This window comes from Athene cunicularia, assembly GCF_003259725.1.
Source record: "Athene cunicularia isolate RWA chromosome 2 unlocalized genomic scaffold, athCun1 chr2_part1, whole genome shotgun sequence".
Classification (NCBI taxonomy): Eukaryota; Metazoa; Chordata; class Aves; order Strigiformes; family Strigidae; genus Athene; species Athene cunicularia.
Genome location: NW_020799095.1, coordinates 17,618,245 through 17,625,718, shown reverse-complemented (window position 1 = coordinate 17,625,718; position 7,474 = coordinate 17,618,245).

Here is a 7,474-nt window from a genome sequence, read left to right as displayed (position 1 = left end):
CCTAATTCTGGCAAGTGTCAACAGGAAACAATGGTTGCTTTTACTACTGCTACTGGTTATTTGTACCAGGTTACAAAATAAACAAAAAAAGGAGGCAGATTAAAGAGGTGTGATACTGTTGCTTTGTGTCACTGAACAGAGCTAGAAATAAACTTTCATGTAATGGGAGGAGGAAGATTGGACTTGCACTCACAAAGTCTCACTTGTGAAAGTGTGAATTTGGATTCATTGTGAAGTTTCAGTCCCACTCTGAAAAGGATGATATTAAACTCAAGATACTTTTCATAGAAAATAATATTTTCCTTAATTGCCATGAATTTTGTCTTTTTTGCTATGTGCTGAAAGGAAATGCTTTAGTCCTCCTTTTACTTGAGTGAAGTTGTATTTCAACACTGGTTGACTAGCTCTTTGTGATGAGGGGCACTATATTAGGTCGGTATAAACCCCTCTGCTCTCTAGAACGTCATGCAGGCATTTATATCTGAACAAGTTGCCTCTGTTCTGAGCTGCTCTGTTGTGCAAAAGAAAAACATCAGGACTTGTAGTTTCAACCCAGTGAAGCTCTGGTTCACAGCATCGAGAGTCTTCTCTCAAAAAAACGCTAGCAACTTCTTAGATGAAGTACATGAAGAAGGACTACTGCTTCCTCTGTGTCCAGCAGGAGCCAGCAGAGCATTCTCTTGTATTTGTGCCCTGCTTCTTCTGGGATTCTCGGTTTTCCCGAGGAAGCCCTCAGGAGCCCATTTGCTCTATGACAAGCCCTGTAGGGGTGTGTAATAACGTTTAGTAGAAGTTCACAGGTACAAAGGGAAGCACTGAATTCACTTTGCTCTCTGCAAGCTGTGACAAGACTCCTTTTGACTAAAACCCAGTGGCTCATCGAATGGAGAAGGCTGAGAGGTCTTTGTTTTACCTCCTTACATTTTGAGTTGTACCTTTAAGCCACTTCTGTATGGCTCTACACTTAGTGGTCTGCTAGCTTTTGGATATGGATCTTACAATGACAAGAGAAGTCTGAGGAGAAAGGAGCAATATATATTAATCTTTCCAGTACATGTTTACTATCCTCACTTTTGCAAAGCTTTGACAGAAGGGATATTTTGATCAAGCCCTCTTCTCTCAAGCAGATGTCAGTGAAATACAAAAGATTTTGCTTTGCCTTATTAAAATAGGAAACTAATCTGAAAATATTTGAAATATGTTATTCTTCCAGGATGTGTAGGGGTTTGGGCCGTATGTATTGCAAGAAAAGAAGCTGATACAGCATGTTCAAATGAAAAAAAATCAAATTAATTCTGTCATGCTGGCAGTTTCTAGTGTTTGGTGGTCTGCTATGGTATCTACATGAGCACTATGGGAATCTTATACTGATGACTCAGATTCAGATACCACTGACTTGCAAAGAGAAAAATGTTCAGAGTTGTTGATTCACAATCTACAAGTGGGCAAGAAACAGAAGCCAGACTGTCCTTCCAGCGAAGGTTCTGTAATGTAATGCACTTCTGAGTCCACACTATTCAGACCCTAGCAGAATTTCCTCTCTATTCAGCTTTATTAACCTTTCTGGAAAATGTATTTCTCTCTGACAGAATTATAACTGGGACTAGTAGCTTTTTTTGTCCTGCCTGTTGCACATAAGGGGAGATGCCACTGTTCACATCTTCTCTTTGTAGCTTCATGACAGAAGCTGCCCACTGAGGCAGGAATGAATCTATGCCACCAATTTTACTTCAATAGTCTTTTGGCATTTCAGTGGTTATCCATAGCACCAGATTGTGATCTGACTGCATTCAGCTCCAAATCCACAATGTTCAGAGTTATGCCTATCTGCAATTTTACCCATCATACCAACACCAGCCCCACTGATAGGTAGTAGCCTATACCTCCTCATCAAAAGGCTTCTGAACATACACAGCCCATGTCCCTGCAGTTGCACTAGTCCAAAGCCACCACACAAATCCTAAAACTTGGCTTCAGCTCCAGAAACATACAGTTCATCATACAGCATTTCTAGGTGGCTGGCTTGAGAACCTCAAGTTCCCAGCTCTTGACACCTACCTTTAGCTGCAGGATCCAGACGAAGGGTCAAGGCATTCCGATGAACGATGCTCTCTGGACACAGTCCAATGCATGCAGAAGGACACCCAATGTCTGTCCAGTTCTGTTCCCTGGCAAAACTAGCCCAATTCCTTGGCAGAAGAAGCCAAGGGGGTTATAGCTCAGTGAGGCCACTCAGGCTAGAGGGCTGACGATAGATAGGGGAAGATAACAGTAGGAAAAAGCTGATAAAGTCAGTGGAGCCAGGTGCTGGCAGGACCAAAGTCCCAAGTCCTTATTGATCCAGGGGAAATTACCCATAAAGGAAATCACTAGTTTCCAGGATGATGTCTCTCCAAAGCAGGAAACATGATCATTCACATTTCAGTCCCAGAGCTTTCAGAAATCCATGGCTAAGAGAATGAATTGTCTCACTATGGGCCTTTTGATGAGGAAAATCTTCCGGTAGGAGAAGGCAGGAAGCCATAGGAAAATGATACATTAATGTTATGAGGAACAATATGTAAGGAAAAATTAATTTCTAAATGTAATAACCCTTCAAATATTGTGTTTACTGAAGCCCAAAGAGATTATTATTCCAGAACAGAAGACAATATCTGGGGAGTAGCCCCTCTCATCCTAAGCTTTATTGTCTGTCTGTTTTCAGAATAAAAGGTTAATAGGAAACTGTAGCACAGCACTATGAACTAAGCTTAACTTCTTGTTCAGTGCAGTGCACTGTGACTATGTTTTGGCCTGTATTCTGGTAGTATTTCACATCTCAGTGAGAGGTGTTGGGAATCTTTGGGGGTGGTACACAGAATGAGGCAGCTGGTGATGTCAGCAGATGGTTGTCTAATGCATGAGGGGGAAGGATGTTAGAGCATGCCTGGGAGCTGGGGTCCAAGACAAAAGTAGGTGATGTGCTGTTTTACCTCTCCTGAATAAAGCAGTAAACATAGCCACAAGCAAAGCCAAAAGCCAGTTTGTTACAGAAAATTTGATTGGGAATAATTAAGTGAAGTCATGTGGATGTCAGTTCAATTCTTGACAAGTTGTCTGAGCCTAGAACATTTAAAATAAGGCAGGCAGCACAGCAGCAGGACTTCTGTGAATTGCCACTTCTTATTCCCATTCTTGGAGATACCAATATTTTCTGCTTAGGTTTTGTGTGGGATTTTCATACCATCCTTCGAAACAGTTGGACATGGCCACTGGTGGATTTTGGATTCTGTTTAGTTGGCATGCTGGATGTTTCTGTCTTTCTGTGTTTGGCAGACATGGTGATAGATTTTGATCTGTTTTACTTTCTCCTGCTGACCTTTTCTTTTCTCTCAATGTGGTTTTTGTTTGAGTTGAATTGGCATCAAAATAACTAGATGTGTTTGAAAAGAGTGGTTTTGTTCTGTTGTTTCTTTCACCAGACAGGGCAAAATTAGCTGGAGGTCCTACTTTTCTTGGAAAAGCAGTGTGAAAAAAGCTGGAATCAAGTCTTTTGGCAAGTGATAATATAAAAATAGCTTTTCTGAATACCTTTAAAATGCACTGTTGTGTTATTATTATCCAGTAGAGCCAGTAATTGGTTTATTATGATTTTGGACTGCTGGTTTGTTTTTAACATGGATGTCTTGGCCATCACTTTAAAGTGAACTACGCTTTAATGTTTGTGCCATGTACAAGTGATGTAGCTGTATCAGTAATTCCCAGAGTTCACAAGTTTAATATATTCTGAAAAAAAATATTTTTAGTGTTTCTTTTCCATGCTTCATCTTAGTCTAGAGCTGAATGTATGGAAAGGCTCAGCAGAATCTTTTCCTTCATTTCATTAATTACTCAGCTGTTGAAAAACTCTGTTATTTCCTTCCAAAAAAATACTATGGAAGATTTAGAGTTGTGGTTTTAAGAGACTATGGGAATTACTTGCCTTAGTTGTTATTACAGAGGCTGTGCTGATGGGAGGAAAAAGGCTTTAGGACATTACTTCAACACTCTAAATCTTCACACAGAGAGGTCACCCCACAGATAAATCTATCAGTACCTGAGTTGGATATATCTCTGCCACCTGTATCTCCAGGTTAGTGAGTTTCTTTGGGAAAAAAAATGATTGGGAGGACTAAGGTCCTCCTTAGGATTTATACCTCTCTGTATAGCTCCCTTACAAGGCTACTGTGGGTGTTGTGTGCTGATGTGACAAGGGGGTCAGGCAGAGATGGGTATCACAAAATAATGGAATTATAACAGGCAGGTTGAGGTTGAAAGGGACCTCTGGAGGTCATCTGGTCCAACCCCTGCTCAGGCAGGGCCACATGAAGCAGGCTGCCTAGGACCATGTTTCCAAGGAGGGAGGCTTCATAGCCTCCCTGGGCAACTTGTGCCAGTGTTCAGTCACCCTCATAGTCAAAAGTGCTTCCTTATGTTTAGGTGGACCCTCTTGTGTTTCAGTTGGTGCTCTTGCCTCTGGTCCTGTCGCTGGGCACCACTGAAAAGAGCCCAGCTCCATCTTCTTTGCACCCTCACTTCAGATAGCTGTACACATTGATGAGATCCCCTCTGGGCCTTTTCTTCTCTAGTCTTCTATAGTCCCAGCTCTCTCAGCCTTTGATCAAATGAGAGATGTTCCAGACCCTTCATTATCTTAGTGGCCTTTCACTGGACTCTCTCCAAGCAGCGCCATCTCTCCCTTGTACTGGGGAGCTCAGAACTGGACACAGTACTCCAGGTGTGGCTTCACCAGTGCTGAGCAGAGGGGAAGGATCATTTCCCTCAACCCGCTGGCAACAGTCCTTCTCATGCAGTCCAGGCTACCATTGGCCTTCTTTATGGTGAGGACATGTTGTTGCCTCATGTCCAACTTTGTGTCCACCAGGATCCCCAGCTCATTTTCTGCAAAGTTGCTTTCCAGCCAGTCAGCCCCCAACATGTTCTCGTGCCTGGGGTTGTTCCTCCCCACATGCAAGACTTTGCACTTACCATTATTGAACTGCATGTGGTTCCTGTCAGTCCATTTTTTCAGCCTGTTGAGGTCCCTTTGGATAGCATTATGACCCTCTGGTGTATCAGCCACTCTTCCCAGTTTTCTATCATCAGAAAACTTGCTGGGGATGCACTCTAATCCATCATCCAGATCATTAATGAAGACATTGAACAGGACTGGCCCCAGTATCTCAGTTGCTCATTACTGGCCTCCAACTAGACCTTGTACCACTGATCATCACCCTCTGGGCCCAGTCATACAGCCAGTTTTCAGTCTCCTCATCCAGACCATAATTCATCAGCTTCCTTATGAGGGTTTTATGAGTGTCAGAAGCATTACTGAAATCAAGGTAGACAATATCCAGTGCTTTCACCTTGTCTACCAAGTCAGTTATTTCATCGTAGAACATCATCGGACTGGTCAAGCACGACTTCGCCTTGGTGAATCCATGCTGACTACTCCCATTACCTTTTTGTCCTTCATGTGCCTGGAAGTGGTTTCCAGGATGAGTTGTTCCATCACCTTCCCAGGGATGGAAGTGAGGCTGACCAGCCTGTAGTTCCTTGGGTCCTCCTTCCTGCCCTTTTTGAAGATACAAATGGCATTTGCTTTCTTCCAGTCCTCAGACACCTCTCAGCTGCCATGTTCAGGATTTAGAGTGGTCTCAAGATGTTATCAGCCATCTCCTTCAGCACTTATCCCATCAGGGCCCATAGACTTGTGTATGTGTGTTTTAAAAGCTTTTCAAAGACAGCTAAGTGAAACACCCTTGTGCTTTTCATCCCATCTTGTGTTGTGAAGAATATAGAGAATAAGCTTGTCACAACCAGTTGTACTTCTAAAATGCTGTGGAAGTCAGAAGGCAAAAGCAGAAATGAAGTGGCATTAAGAAGTGAGTGCTTAAGAATTCCTCCCAGGCTATTCATCAGACCTTAGGAAAAATGACCTCAACCCAGTCATAAAAAATGACAATTAGAAGCCTGATAACTTTACTAAGCTATCTACCCAAGCATATTAAAGGTGTTCTGCAGTGAGTTCCTCATGTAGTCCTTCCATTTCTACCTCTCTATGGCTTTTCTTGAGAGCTTGCTCACAATTTCCCTCTTACCCCAGTGCCCTATTGACTACTTGCTTCTACAGTCCCACAATCAAGGGCTGTCAAAAGTGTTCCCATGCTGTGGCAGTTATGTGGAAAGTGGGATAAAGAAAACTGTCCCTTTTGCTGGAGCAAAGAGAGGAAAGAGCCTTGCAACAAGGCACTTCTTGAACTGGAAGTGTGATCTGCCTTCTTCAGCAAAATATTCAGCTCCCAGGGAATAATGTCACTTGATGGCTCTGACAGACAGATAAAATATATTGTCATTTGTATTCAGCTCTAGTACATGTATGATCTCCGTCAGAGCTCTTTTAACCTTCCTGTTGACTAATGCCGAAAAGATGAAGATTTGCAGAGGCAGTTACTGAACCAGTACCCCCTCCATGCTGAAATTGAATGTGCTTCAGCTGGTATAATGTGATGTAGCCAGTGGAAATGGAAAATAGAAAGATAATTTCTAACTGATTAGAGCTGTGTTTCTGTTGCCTACATGGCAGTGGGCTGAGAAAAGGTGAGTCCTGCTTAGCTAAATAGGGAGAAAAATAATTTCTCTAATTCATATTTTTCCTGTAATTGTGGTGGAGAAAATAGAGGGATGTGAGCATTTCAGTGAAGAGGACTGAGATGTCATTCTCTGAACTTCTCACTGAATTTGATAGCCGCAGTGTTGTGAGAACTGCACATGTGTTTGGGTCCAAAAAGTGCACAAGCAAGCTGCTTACTGAAGTGAGATATTATACATATTCTTATCCTTAAACTGGTGCTAAGAGGCAAAAGTTAGAAAGCACTGATAGACAGCTTAATACACACTTCAAGAAACACTATTTTCAGGCTTTATGTCAAAAGCCATTGTGATTTTTTTTTTTTTTAATTTATTTTACTTGTTTTAGGAATAGTTATTTAAAAATGGACCAGATTTTGTTAACGTTGAAAGTCGATGAGATAGCTTTTGTAAAGCTAATTGTGTAGTTTGCATTTTCCTAACTCCTCCAGCAGCCACTTACGGCAATTTACAGCCCAGGTTCTATAAAGAAATACCTGATTCTCCCCAAAATCAAGCTTTACAAGGAATGTTCTTTCTGCCCTCTCGTGGTCACAGACCAGTTTTGCAATTACAGGAATTTCAGACTGCATTTCGCTAATCCCAACAGTCTTGCTTTTACTTTAGAGAACAAACATAAAATTTTGTACCTCCGAGACAGTTTTTCTATATACAATGTATTTATGTATATCTTTCATTTGAGTACAACAGTTGACTATTTAGATTATCGAATTAATTACATATAATTTTCTTAGTTTTACCTTATAACCCAGAATGTGAAGATGTGACTTGCATGTTAGAAGAAACAGGTAAGGATCATTTAATT